Source organism: Triturus cristatus, chromosome 9, assembly GCF_964204655.1.
Source record: "Triturus cristatus chromosome 9, aTriCri1.1, whole genome shotgun sequence".
NCBI classification, from domain to species: Eukaryota; Metazoa; Chordata; class Amphibia; order Caudata; family Salamandridae; genus Triturus; species Triturus cristatus.
In genome coordinates this window covers 168672744-168687661 of record NC_140592.1, presented here as the reverse complement: position 1 = coordinate 168687661, position 14918 = coordinate 168672744, and the positions used below count along the sequence as shown (strand labels likewise).

The window sequence follows — 14918 nt, the reverse complement described above, 5'->3', positions numbered from 1 at the left end:
CCTAGGCCCTCATGCTGATAAAGTATTGACATGGACACCGTTATGGGGATACTGCAACTGGCCACGAGCACGTGCACCCGGGCCCTTTTATTAACAGGCTCACATCACTCGTGACGCCTGTGAGGGATGCATATGGGGTGCAAGTGTGCCCACTCCCATAGGGGAGTGGCTACTAACTCTGTGCCTGTCGAGACACTAGAACGTGTCTCGCAGGACACAACACCATGCCTCTGTTCTCCAGCAGCGAGGGCAACTATCACTACGGGCTGTGTAGATGGCATGCAGGGTTTTAAGTGAGAGTTAGGTTTGATGTACGTAATTATATTGTATTAATTTAAATCTAGCATTGGAGCTAGCCACCATTACACCTTCATGAACCCTTGCCCAGTCTTTCGAGGTCATGGGGCCGTCCAGTGATTCCTCTCATGTGCTCTGAGTTTGAAGCATGGGATTTGGGCCATCCGCCCTGAGGGCCTTGTATATAGAGATCAATCTGCTCCACCCTGCCATGCTCAACATTGTCACTTGGGTGTCAGAAGGATTTGGTGCATCTGGAAATGACGGCCAGAAGTCCCGGTCAGTAGCTGAGATCATTGCGTATTGCAGGAACTGGCCCCTTCCCAGGGCAAAGGATATTGTAGTGTAATTTCGTGTGATGAATCGTCCGGTAGGAAAAAAGGTCTCCTAGAGAGTTACAGCCCGCATCTTTCCAATTTCGGACATGGATACTGCTGTTTTTAAAAAGGTTTGAAGGGACCATATCGACATATCTGGGGCGTATGCTGCTCTACGTAGCACAGGCGTCACTGGCCCTCCCAAACCTCGCAGACTAAGCGCACTGGGAAAGTTGTGTCTGGTGGTATCCTCAAACACCCCATCAAGAGAATGTACCCATATGAGCTCTGAAGGAGTTTTTTCTCCCAATTATCCCCTGGATCCAACCAATGAACTGCGTGCTGCAAATGTGCAGCCATATAGTACAGTTCTAGCTGGGGAAGCTCAAGGCCTTCGTGTCGCCAGGTACATTTGAGAATAGGTAGGTAAGCACATTTCCTTTTGTTGGCCCATAGTAGTTCCACCATAAGACTCTCAAGGGTTTTAAAGTAGCGCAGAGGAATCATGTAGGCGGTCCACTGGAGTATGTACAGGCATCTGGGAAGTATGATCATTTTGGGGATCTTAACTCTAATCATTAAGGAGCGAGGGAGGTCTTTCCAAAGGCGAATAGAGGACCGCAGTCCTTCAGTCACCCTCCCGAGGTTCAGAACCAAGAAGGATTGGGAAGTATGGGCCAGCATGATCCTCAAGTATTTCACACCCTCAGATTCCCAGGGAAGTCCCGTCACAGGAAGTGCCCCCATGGGGTATTTGACGAGTCACCCAGTGGAAACAGAGTGGATTTTGTGGGATTGACTCAGAGGCCGGACAGTTCACCAGATTCAAGCATTACCGTAAGGAGTGCTGGGACCGAGTATTCTGGTGTGGTTAAATAAACCCGGGTGTCATCAGCGTAGAGTGAAACCATATGGGTGTTACCTCCAGGGGTGCAGAGTCTTGCGGAGTCTTTCTGCCATTGACTCCATTGTGAGCGCGAAGAGGAGGGTTGATAATGGACACCCCTGCCTTTTTCCTCTATGTAACAAGAAGGCATCCAATACATCCCTCCCAGACCTCACTCTGACGCTAGGGGATGAATGTAGTAGTTGGATCCAATGAATACATTTGGAGCCCGTGCCCATCTTTTTGATAACCTGCCACAAATAGGACTTATCTAAGGAATCGTATCCTTGCTCGATGTTGAAGAGGCTATGGCGCTATGGGTTTGTCTCACCTGAGGGGCATGGAATATGAGTGAAAGACGCCTAAGGTTATGGAGGGAACTCCGTCGTTGAGGAATAAACCCGACTGACCTGGGTGGATTGGGGCTGGAAGCAGTAGGGCTGGCAGGGAATGAGAGTGTATGGGCGGGGTGGTGGGCAGATGGGCGGGTTGGTGGCGGGGCTTGTACAAAATGAAAAATTTAAAAGAACACTCACTCCTCGCCGCAACTCTCCTCAGTCATCTCTCCTCCGTCGTCACTTTTCGTCTCTCCGCGGCCAGAACCAGGAAGCACACAGGCACCCTCCCATAAACTAATCCCAATGTTGCAATGTAGCGGTGTGATCAGTCTGAGCACCGTGGTTCAGCACTCAGAATGGGATTGGGAGCCTGAGCATGCCCTTCACTAGGCTGTGGATTACAGCCTGGTGAGGAGCATGACTGTTTTGCCGGCCCAAGACGGCCGGCCAAGCAGACATGTGCACTTTGGAGTGCAGCAACCACTCCTCCTTCTGGACGTCACGGGAGCCCAGCCCCGCCCCGCCCAACCAGGCTAATATTAAAATAAAATGATAATAACAGAAATAACTTCTGTTATTATCATTTTATTTTTGCTTTAACACTGTTTCGAGAGTAGTGGGGCGATGCATCGCCACCTTAGGTGAGCAACCACCACTGGTTGGAAGGCGAGGGAACGAGCATGCTGCGATAATTGTCCTAAGGAGTTTGACATTGATATTCAATAATGATATTGGGCGATAGGAGGAAACCTCTAGCGGGAGTCTTTAGCTGGCTTTTGTATCATTATTTGAGTTCTCGCATTGTATGTGGGAGGATCCTGCTCCAGAGGGCCGCCTGATATACATCCATTCGTTTATCGGTCACTTGGTCTACATAACAGTGAAACAATTCAGCGGGTAGCCCATCACCACCAGGGGTCTTGCCTGGTTTCATGTTTCTAATTGCTGCAAGGATTTCTTCCCGGGTAATGGGGCTAACTAGATGTGCAGCGTCAGCGGGATCTAACAATGAGAGTTGTATGTCCGCCATGTAACCTCCCATACTAGCCTCTGATTCCCTTCCCCTGTCTGGTGTAAGTCTTGCTTAGGTGAAGTTTAAAGAATTGGTTTATGGCACATTGGGTGCATACCAGGGAACCATGAGCAGTTCTGTTGGACAATATCGGGCTCAGTTGGGCTTTCTGGTGGGTCAGTCTGGTTAACATTGCTCCAGTCCTATCACTCTCTGAGTGGAGTCCCTGACAATGGGCTGTGTAAGTATACTTCTCAATGCTGCGACAATCATCAAGCACCACTCTATGGCCCTCTTGCCAGGCTTCTAACTTTCTGGGTGAGTGGGCAATTATTTCTCGATGACATCGAGGTCACCTGTGTGTTTTTGAATATCCCTTTCTAGTTGGTGCACCCCTCATGTAGCTTTCAAACAAGCCCCACAGATTACAACTTTCATTGCTTCCAAGTCCAGAGCTCTGGAACTAGTGCTGCCCCAGTTTTCCTCAAAGTTATGGGATAAGGACTCCTGAGTATTGGACTTAAAAGGGGATCTGACAATGCCTCCGCTTTCAGTCTCCATAAGGAGATCACAGAGCGTCTCCGCTCACCCGCCAAACACATCAAAACCAGGTAATGGTCTCGAAATGTAGAGAGTAAGGTAGGAAATATCCCAGTCCCCCCCTGCCAGGCTGGCGGAGATTAAGGGATATTCTAATCAGCTATGAGTAGCCTTAGACACGGTGTAGCAATAGTATATTCTTTCAGGCAGGTGACACTCCCACCATATGTCCATGAGGAATTATGTCCTGTAGTGAGCCAGTCATATTGCGCTTTGTGTGGTGTCTAAGGGGCGTCCTGGTCAAGCACCCCATCTAAGACGCAATTACAGTCTCCGTCTAGTATGATATTGGCATCAAGGTTTTGCGATGCGGCTGCTGTCATTGATGTAAAAATGTCTTGCGAATCAATGTTGGGGGCAGAGAAATCCATTTAAATCACCATGGAGGACTACATATCTACCTTCTGGATCAATGCCATGGGCTCTGTAATGGAAAGGGACCCATGGGGGCACCCATATTTATACTCCCCCCCCCCCCCAAGTCCAGAATAAGATGTAGTGTAGAGTTGACCTCTCAATTTGTGAAGGCACGAAATACAGTCCCCCATACATGTGTTTTGTCTTAAATATGCACACCCTATGCGATGATTTCCATATCCTGCAATACCCCTGACGTTTCATGACATAAATTTAATCGGTTGTCCTACCATTTCCAATTTGGATCTAACAACCCCCAAATCAAAGAATAATTTCTACTGCCCACCACCCATCCAGTTCCCCAGAATGCAAAACAATTGGACCATGCTACACAAGGGAAGCATGTAATTCCCAAACTCTTCAACTTGTTAAAAACTTGTGTTTCCCAACTCCCCCCTTCTCATAGGCATCTTCACTTCCGAGTCCATTCCGGCAACTGACCAGGCAAGAAATGACTTCTGCAGCCCCACACCCAAAACTCCTGTATCAAAGTTAAAACAGATTCTAAAATAGAACAAAACTGGTACACTGCGCAAATGAGAAGACCACAGCAGAGGTGTGAGACTTGAGCACTCAAGCTAAGCCCCAGTGCCTGAATACCTCTCAACAGAGACCTCCCACCAGAGACCTCCCACCAGCATAAGCATGAAAATAATAATACCCATTGAGTACAGTGGTCCGTCCCATCTCACAGCCAACAAATATGTTCCTTCAAACACCCCAAACCTCAAAGTACATAGGTCGTGTCATGTCTGTCTGAGTAATAGTCTTTGCCAAATGGCATCTTGACTCTTCTGGGTGCCTTGTCATCCTACTGGCATGTCAGTACTTACAGTACGAAGATAAAGTTCATGCAGTACCCAAATCTGTGCTATCACTGGCTGTGCCCGGATTGCTCTTACATCTCTGTAACGAATCTCGTGAATCAGGAATGAACTCTGAGTTCCTCAGGGTGCCGTCCAGGCACACCACGGTTCTCCCTGGTGAGCGTGGTCTGTTCAAGCTCGTTCTGCAGCTGTTTCAATGACGGATGTGGGCAGATTGTCTTTGTGTGTTTGGCATCATTGAGTCTCTCCCGCCGGGGGTCCAGCTTGCGGTGTTGTCCACAGTGTCCAACAACTCACAGGCCTCTCACGGGCTAAAGAAAGAGAGAGCTCTCGGCTCATGAAGAACACAAAGCTTTGTGGGGAAAATTAAACTGTAATTCAAGTTCAAGTCCCTCATGCTTTTTCACTGCATGGAACGTTTTTCGTTGCTCCTGGACTTTTTGAGTATTGTCAGGAAATATTGAAATGGGTGCCCCTTCAAACATTGGTGGGCCCTACATTCGACATGCTGAAGAATAGCATCTCGGTCCTGAAAATTGAATAGGACAGGTGATCATCGCCCTTGGTGGGCACCAGGTCTCGGTGGGGGAGCTAATGCTCTATGAGCCCTTTCTATAGTGAAAAATGTAAACAGTTGCTTAAGAGCATTGGTAATCCAGTCTTCGAGGAACAATTCATCTGACTGACCTTTGGCCTTCTCAGGGAACCCCACAAATCTCAAATGATTCCTTCGCAATCTGCCCTCTGCGTCCTCTACTCGATCATCAAGTCGGGTGGTCAATTTTTGGAGGGCAGGTACCGTACCTTGAAGGGGCTGAACGTCCTGTTAGAGGGCATCCATTGTTTGCTCCACATTGGTGACCCTGTCTGTAACCTTTTGAAGGTCCGCTCGGAGAAGGGTAACGTCAATTGTGACTGAGTCAATTTTAGTAGCCAGTTCCGCCTTGGAGTTCTGTATTGCCACCATTAGATCTGCCAGTATAGGGCAAGACCCATGTCGCCTCATCACCGCATGCTGGTCCTTTCTCCACACTATCCATGGTTGGGCCATTGGATTGCATGGTGTGAGTATAATTCACAATCTTGTTGGATTGTGTGGGCTTGGTTAAATTGTCTTTTCTCAAGGTGTTGGCCTGGGGCGGCCCTTCAATACTCAGGGGCTCGTCTTTTTCTCACATGGGGCCCAGAGGCTCCAGAGAGGGGCGTGGGAAGCATCCATAGTTCTGCAAATTAGGTGGGTGTGACCACCAGGGGAGATAGCACGCAAGGGATGGACTCTATGTAGGCAGCTTTATACTTGGGCATTGGGCATTGGGCACTGTAGGCATATGACATGGACCACTGCTGGGGCCCTTAATAATCGTGATGTGTGATGAAGTTAGGGAGGAGTCCGGGGGGGCCAGTCTCCACACGGAATCAATCTTGTAGTGGTTCCATCATAACATGGGCTTCCAGGCAAGCAGATGGATGGTGTTTATGGTTATCAGCGTGCTCAGTCAGTGGTAGTGCTCTCATTTAGTGTTCTTAGTTCAAAGGCTGGTGCACACAGGAAAAGTAACCCAAATCTGTGCCCAGGGCAGGAGCCAGGATCCCCGAATTGTGGGCCCCACAGAAGCTCTTACTCCCTACACTTTAAACACTGGAACTTATGGGGCAGAGGTGGAAGGCCTCACAGGAGCAGCAGCTCAACTGTGATCAGGCCAGGTCCATGGTACACTGGGCAGGCACTATGGTGGTTGGGGGGCTGTGGCCTGGTTACTGGATAGTGGGTTCACACAATGTGGCACAGCTAGGCAAGGTGAGCTTCTATGCAGAGTAAAGCTGGTGGGCACCTGGGAGCTCAAGTAACGTTGCCACACCCAGCACCAGGGGAGGCCTACCGGCTGTCCCCAGCAGACAGTGACAGTTGTGAGGAAAGGGCCTGAGATCCAGGGCTCCCCTCGGTGGTCGACTTCTGCAGCTCAAGTATCTGATTTGGGGGAATTGCTCTCACTCTGGGGACCAGCCAACACTCACTACCCCAGAGCGGGTGCAGCTCGGCCTCGTGCCGTCCACCCGACAGGGTTGTAGGTGCGCCACTTACTGTTGAGGAGTGTCCTGACTCACATGGGAGGACAGCAGGCAGCCACCTGGGCCCAATCCAGGTTCACTAGGGCCCCATATGCACAGGCCGCAGACTCTGCATGCGTCAACTATGACCCTGCTGTAGCCCAATCCACGGGGTCCAGCAAGGTGACAGGGAGTTCTATCTACCTGCATTTGCTTGTGGGTTAGGAACCGAGATGTCCGGGCAGCCACTCTCGTTGTGGGGCCATGTCGGAGCTCCAATCCCCTTGCAGGAGACTGTATGCCTCTCGGCCGGCTTCCGAGGTGCCTCTCCCGAGATTGCCCCCACACTGGACTCCAGGCAGACTATCACAGGTCCAGGGGTACTGGACACTGCTGGCAGCAGTCTGGTACCGTGTGGGTAGATATAACCCACGATGGGCAGTGATATGCTCAGTATTTTGAATTTGCTGGCGGCAGCACAGCCAAAGCACGCCTAGTCAGCCCTGATGCCTGGCCACGCCCCCTTTGGAATTCAGAGTTGTGCAGAGTTATGTGCACCTGGTTATTACTAGGTGTGCTAATGTCTGCAGCCTCCATTACATTTTGGCAAATCAAAACCTGTTGTAATTTAACAGGTTAAAATGGCATGGAATTTTCAGTGACTTGAAGATTGTGGTGAGATAGTTACCAAATTCTGCATGTTATCCCCCAAAAATCGACCTCCAATTTATCGCATATGATAACTTCTGGAATCTAGATAATCAGATTTTAGAGGGTGCATTGGTAATAACACTATTCCTCAGAGGCACTAATGATGATGGTCTAAGTGGTCAATTTTGCTTCTGAGGTTTTCTGTTTCAGACAATATTCACCCTGTTAACCATAACTCATAATTTTCCTTTGTGTATCTATTTTTTGCGGCCACAGATATAGCAATCTGATGCAGTTCAATGTCCCGTTTCACAGTTTTTGAAATCATTAATAAATGGATAAAAATGTGATATATCATGTTAATTTGGATCATGTAAGAAGTGGCACCACATAAATTAATCTTAAAGAATATGGGGTAGGTATTTCATGTTGTTGGACTTTGACTTTTCTCTAGGGTCATCCCCAAACTATTTGCCTTAACCCTCCTGTTTTCTGAACTTGTTTTTGTAGGTTTTTAGGACTCTGCATACTACCATTAATAACCAGTGCTAAAGTGCTGGTGCCCTCTCCTTTAAAGATGGTGAAATTAGCATACACCCAATTGGCACATTTAATTTACTTGTAAGTCCCCATTAAAGTGGTACTACATGTACCCAGAGCCTGTAAAATAAATGCTAGTAGTGGGCATTCTGCAACGATTGTGCCACACACTTAAATAGTCTTTTAAACATGACTCAGGCATGCCATTGTACCCGGTGGGTGCAGTTTTAAACTGTCGTTCTATCTGCCAAAATAACCCATTTGCCAGGCCTAAACTTTCCTTTTTAATACTTACAAGTCACCCCTAGGGTAGTCCCTACACATTCCGCAGGGCAGGGTACAGTTTATTTAAAACCTTGTACAAGTAATTTTAACTTTTACATGTCTAAGTAGTGAAAAACTCTTTAATAAGTGACAACTTTCAATTGGCAGCAGGTAGAAATATCAAGTTTGGTATATAAAGATTTGTAATTCAAAACCCTCTTTAATGGTATAGTTGAATTCTAAGTCCCAATTCTGAAAATTACACTTTTAGAGAGTTTTACAAAGCGAAAAAACAGAAAGAATGCATCCCTTCCCTTTATTTATATTAGTTTATCGAACTTGATAGAAAAAATTACTCATTGTGGATGCGTGCGACCAGACTGCGATCTGCCCAACAATCACAGTTCTATAGAAGAATATCTGGAAGGGCACGCTAGTGCGCACCCATCTGTTGCACTGCTAGATCAGGAATGTATCCTTATCATCAACAACTTCTCTTTTTCTTATAAATATAATCCTTTTTTCAAAGTAAACCAATCTGTAATCCCAAAAACTTTAATCCAGAGTTTATCCATGCTTCCAGCATCTCAGCGAAAACAGCCTGATTCCAGCATAATTCATTTTGCCATTTTCACATATCTCCTGCATGCCCTCTGGGCCTTAACAGCGACACGTTGGAAAGAATCATAAAAGGCGAGTTTGCTCAAAAGATGTTTATTTCTTTTCACCCAATGCATTTCAGGCCACAGAGGCCCTTCGTCAGGGATCACTGAAATGGATAAAGAGAAAGACGTCTCAACCCTTTGTACAAAACAAACTCTCTAATTTGAAATCAATACTATGAATGTAAAACGAACCCAAATAATACTACCCACTAATCTACCTTACTGCAATCAAAATGCTGTCTCCCATCCCTCCAACAATGTATCCTCTAACTGACCAAAATTAATTATGCGCATAAAAACAGATTAATGAACACTCTAACCCACTGCCAACTCGCCTTTTATGATTGTTTCCAACGTGTCGCTGTTAAGGCGTGTTGCTGTTAAGGCCCAGAGGGCATGCAGGAGATATGTGAAAATGGTCAAATTAATTATGCTGGAATCACGCTGTTTTCGCTGAGATGCTGGAAGTATGGATAAACTCTGGATTCAAGTTTTTAGGATTACAGATTGGTTTACTGTGAAAAATAGGATTATGTTTATAAGAAAAAGAGAAGTTGTTGATGATAAGGATACATTCCTGATCTAGCAGTGCGACAGATGGGTGCGCACTAGCGTGTCCTTCCGGATATACTTTTAGAGAGTTGTCATTTTCTAGTCCAAACCATTTGGTGCTTGCAGCCTGTATCCTTGGTCACTTGAATGAAAAGGACTGGACCTGCATCATGAACCCCAGACCCCCAGAGTGACTCCAAGGGCTAATTGTCTCACTTTCTGATCAGAGCCTCAGGGACAGAAATGGTTCCAAACACCTTAATGTGGACTCTGTCTGCTGTGAGTCTTGCTCCCCAAATTGTGCCACCCCCTGGCCTGGATCCTTGGAAGTGTGCCTGAAGGTTGCCTGCCAGCCCAACTGTGATTCAAACAGAATTTACAGAGTGCAACGCATTGCCTCACAGCCTCGCATTGGAACCACTGCTGCACGATGAATCCTGGACGCAGGACCTTGCAGTTCCTTGGAGCCGCAATTACGCAACATATCCTCAATGCAGGATCTCGCATCGTAGCCCTACAGCTCCTTGGAACCACCTCTGGATGACGGATCCTTGTCCCAGGACCTCGCATTGCAGCCCAGCTTCTACTCAAAACCACTTATGCGCCACAAATTCTCAATGCAGGACCTTGAAATGCTCTTTAACAAGTATTTAAGGTGCTTTATTCAGCAGAACAAACTTGGTCCCTTTATCAGGTGCCCATGCTCCATCGCAGTCATCCTGAACTTGTGACTTTGTCCCAGTCCAGTGCGGTCAAACAACCACAGTTAGTCCTTTTTGCTTTTACCTAAATCTTTAAAACTGCATATCTCTGGTTCCACTGATTAGATTTTTGTTGTTTTGGTCTCAAATAATTTATTACAGTTTACTCTACTTTTCTAAATTACTGTGGGATTTTTCTTATGCTATGTTTTCACTTTATTACTGTTTGAAGTGCTGCATAAATACTTTACACATTGTTTCAACGTTAAGCCTGACTGCTTGGTTACCAAACTACAAGAGGGTTAAGAACAGGTTAATTTGGGGTTTGCTTGTGACTTCTTCCTGACAGAAATTGTGGTTGATGCTTGGGTAGGCTCCCCCCGCTCAGCCAGTAACCCCATTTCCTACACTTGTCGAGTTGTTTCTCAAGTGCCCTTATAAGTGACCACTGTTCAAAACATATGCAGGCTTTCCACTTGAACGGAATGAGCATGCATCTCTTTCTATGTAAGATTCATGAGAAGTAAAGAACCTGGGCTTTCTTTATTGTGATGTTTCTGTGGCACAGCAGGTTGTCGTCTTTAGCCATGTGAAAAAATAAACCAATATCATTCTACAAAAGCTGCAAACTGTAATATAATGAACTATCTGAAAGGGTATGCATCTACAAATCACAAATCATTCAAGCAATAGCCAAACATCAACTAGAGAGGCGCTTAGTCCTACAACATATTTGTAGCATATTGTCATGCCCCCAAGTGTTATCATCAAATCTGGCTGCAATATGAGGCTGGAATGTTAGCAGATGTTTGTCCGTTTACAATCCTGTTGCAAAGAGAATGTTTTAGAAATGATGATAGTAACTTTTGGCACATCGTTGGGCATACCTTTTACCTACAGAACCTTTATAACTTACACATTGTCATATATTGAATTATTCTTTTTTTTTGTTGTATTTTTTTCTGGTCTTACTTCACTTCCTTTTTTCCTGGGAACTTTCTCTTCTGTTGAACTCTGCGGCTTATCAAGTTCCACTAATAGAGGCGAGACCATAACTTTAGTAGTTTTTGCTTAATTATTAAATATTGGGTACGTGGCAACGTAGTCTTTAACAGGAAGAGAAGCAGAATGTTTGGTCGGCCAGGACTCTTCCAAGAAATATCACGGTGGGAATATATATTTTCTTTTGGCTTCTTTTTCATCTTAGCTTCATTTATATGGGTTATCTCACTTGCACAGCCATATTTTGCACCCTCTTGATATCTCCTAATGTTTTAAAACTTGTGATTAGACAACAAGGAGGGAACATTCTAGACATAGTGACTTCATATTGGTCACTATAGGTAGATGTTCCTTTATAGCTGATTCAATCATTAGAGATTTTCATTTCTGGGAAGAGGAACACTTCCCTTAAGTTTTTCTCCCCTTCGTTATTCTTTCTGTTGTAAAATGAGAGCGACTGTCTAAAGATTGGCTCCCAGATGTTAGCAAACTGTGAGCCAATGCCACCACCGCCTCCCCATAGGCACCCTCTCTGCGACACTTAATACAGTCCACCAGGTCAGCTCTACTCTATCGTAAAGAGTTGCTCCTGCATTGAAGCCTATGTAGGAAGAGTTCTGATAGCATTCATATATGGAAGAGAAAGCCTACCTCATATTGCTACAAGCATGAAGGTGCGCATAAGCAAGTGTTTTACGAAGCCTGTGAGAATAGATGCATCATACAAGTATCCAGTACCTACCACCCTAGAGTAGTCTGTGTAATACTGCTGAAATGACACTGAGTGTGAACCATCCATTGTTGGTGCCTGCTTCCATTGACTTAAGACGCAGTGTTTCCATAGGAGTGACAGAAGAGTTACACATTTGAATAGACACTAGACAGTCAGTCACAGCATGTGCTTTGGGAGTATAGTCTAGAAGTGGCAGAGGAGCAATCCTTGTAAGTGGGAGTGTGGCACTAGCTGTAGTATATTCTCTTGAGAGTCTGCCCAGAAGCAGCAGTAGAGGCACCCAAATGACTCGGCATTATGCTACCAGCTGCATTCTGTCTCTGTGGGTTGATCCAAAAGCAATGGAAAAGTTGATCATATGAATGAGCGTTATACCATCAGCCGTAGTATATGATCTAGACAGACCAACCTATTTAAATAAGTGTAATACCCATTCTAGAAATTATTGAATAGTAAATACTGCTATGTGCCAGGGGTGGAGGGGTGGTGTTCCTATAAGTGAGGGTAGATCCAGTATGCATTTCCTTTTAGATTGGTCTGGGAGGCCCACCCAGGTATAAGACATTGGGCGCAGAGTCAAGACTGATTTGCATATGGCTGGGTCCAAACTGGAATGGCATGGTGAGCAAAAACACGATGGATTAAGGCCCTGGTCTCTGTACTGGGGTGAATGTACGACATTGTTCTGCATTCTGTCCATCAATTGTTGTTTTTGCATTTGTCACCCCGAGTGGGACGGGTATGCCCAGACGTGGGTCCCGAGTTCTCCATGCCACTGGAGTCAAGCTATCCTAGCTGATGAAGGCCGAAAGCCCGAAACTGGTCCTAGGATGCTTGTTTCCAGTCCAGGGAGGACCTGGCCTGGCAGTTCGGGCTGGACTGTTCCCATTGGGCGCAGGGTCAAGACTGATTTGCATATGGCTGGGTCCAAAGTGGAATGGCCTACTGAGTAAAAAAACAATGGAGTAAGGCCCAGATCTCTGTACTGGGGTGAATGTACGATATTGTTCTGCATTCTGTCCATCAATTGTTGTTTTTGCATTTGTCACCCTGAGTGGGACGGGTATGCACAGACGTGGGTCCCGTGCTCTCCATGCCGCTTGAGTCAAGCTATCCTGGCTGATGAGGGCTTAAGACCCGAAACCGGTCCTAGGATGCGTGTTTCCAATCCAGGGTGGACCTGGCCTGGCAGTTCGGGTTGGACTGTTCCCATTGGGCTCAAGGTCAAGACTGATTTGCATATGACTGGGTCCAAACTGGAATGGCATGGTGAGCAAAAAAACAATAGATTAAGGCCCAGATCTCTGTACTGGGGTGAATGTACAACATTGTTCTGCATTCTGTCCATCAATTGTTGTTATTGCATGAGACAGATTGCCCCATAGTAACAGCATTATGTGATGATTCTTAGTATGTGCAAGGAGTATTGGTTTAGGAGTAAGAGATAAGCACCCCAAGGTTAATTTGGAGTCAGTAGCACAGCTTGTGGAAGCATGGTTTGTGGCAAATCTGAAGAACCTGGTAGTCCTAGCTGGGTAGCAGGTTACACTTCATTTGAGCTGCACAGTTCATACCAGATAAAGCTAAGATAAGAACACATTTTAATTAAGGAGAAGCTTACCTATATTAAGTGAAGTTGTCATAGTATACATCTAATAACCCTTTGTGGCAGTGAAGTCGTTTACAGGTGGGCTGCAAGCAGGTTTATACAAATTCATATATTAGATACAACTTCAATGCAGGTGACTGAAATCAGGTTAGATATCACTGTAACACATCCTTAATATGTTTTAAATAGGGCAAGGTTTAAACCTCATAAATGAAACAGTGATAATATTACAGCCGATTACATTTTACATGTTCATGACATATGGGGTCCTAACTGTCTTTTTCATTCCAGTGGTGTTTTTGATGGTTGCTTTTAACAAAAGATAGGTCTGGAGCTTAGCGACTTGAATAGAGCATGTGATTCCACTTGAAGTGTTTCTTCTAATGGGTGGGCAAGTTCTGGCCTTGTGCTGGAGTAGAATGTATGATACTCTGAATCTCAATGAGAGAAACTTGCCCTTTTTCAGTGTTGTCAGGGACTGGACTACATCTAATGGTTAGGGAGAGCTTCAGGCGCTACAAAAGCTGCAGTCTGCTTTGTCCACCCACTCAGAGCAACATAGGCCTGATACTTTCTTCACTGTTTATATGATGATTAGGGTTTTTCATCATTGCATCAGCTTGAGAAGAGACAAGTTTTTACAGACTTCCTAAATTGAATGAGGGCTTCTTTGATTCTTACGATCACTGGAAGAGCGTTCCACAGTTTAGCCACTGGTGCAGAAACATATGTCCCCCTGATTTGAAAAGAGGAATGGTCAGCTGTAAAGCTTTGAAAGTAGAGTGCCTATTGCTAAATAGCAACAACGTGTTTTTAGAGTTGGTAAGATGTGGTCATGAATATGAGCTTGCAGTAAATGTCTTATCTTTTTGTTATTGAGTGTCTGTATTTGTTGCTGTATTGAGAATGAGATGCCCTGGTAAAGCCCGTTTGCATAGTCAAGATGTGGTGTAACAAGGGAGGTGGTCACTTGGAACTTCTGCTGAAATTCTAGGTGTAAGAAAAGTCATCTATCTGAGTGTCTGCATAATGAGAAGACACTGATTTTGGCTTTGTTTTCTTGGGATACCAGGGATGTGCTGAGTCCATGCTCGCTACTAGGTTTTTAACTTCTGTTGATGGTGATGGTCCTCCAAGTACTTGTAGCCGGATTGAGGAAGTATGATAGCACTTCCTCTCTCTTCATGTCAAGATCTCCATTTTTGATGGGTTATATTAAGGTGCTTAGTAAGCATCCAATGGTTGTCAGTTCAAAGACATTAATCTAACCCCGATTTAGCCAAATCTAATGTGATTTCTAGTTTTAGCATGATTGGAGTCAGTGTAATTGTTGTATGTCAGTTTGAAGGATTTCTTCAGATTTGGTACTAGAGTGAAGTAGACTGAAGAGAGGGGCATAATTGATCCTTGTTGTAAACCCCGGTTTAATGCTGAAAGGTGATGATGCTAGTGGGGGAA

General features: G+C 45.5%; 1 protein-coding gene across 1 annotated transcript in view; it reads left to right on the top strand.

The window, feature by feature from the left end:
• DNAH12 (dynein axonemal heavy chain 12) overlaps positions 1–14918 on the top strand; it is a 1449067-nt gene that overhangs the window by 517577 nt on the left and 916572 nt on the right. The window lies entirely within an intron of this gene.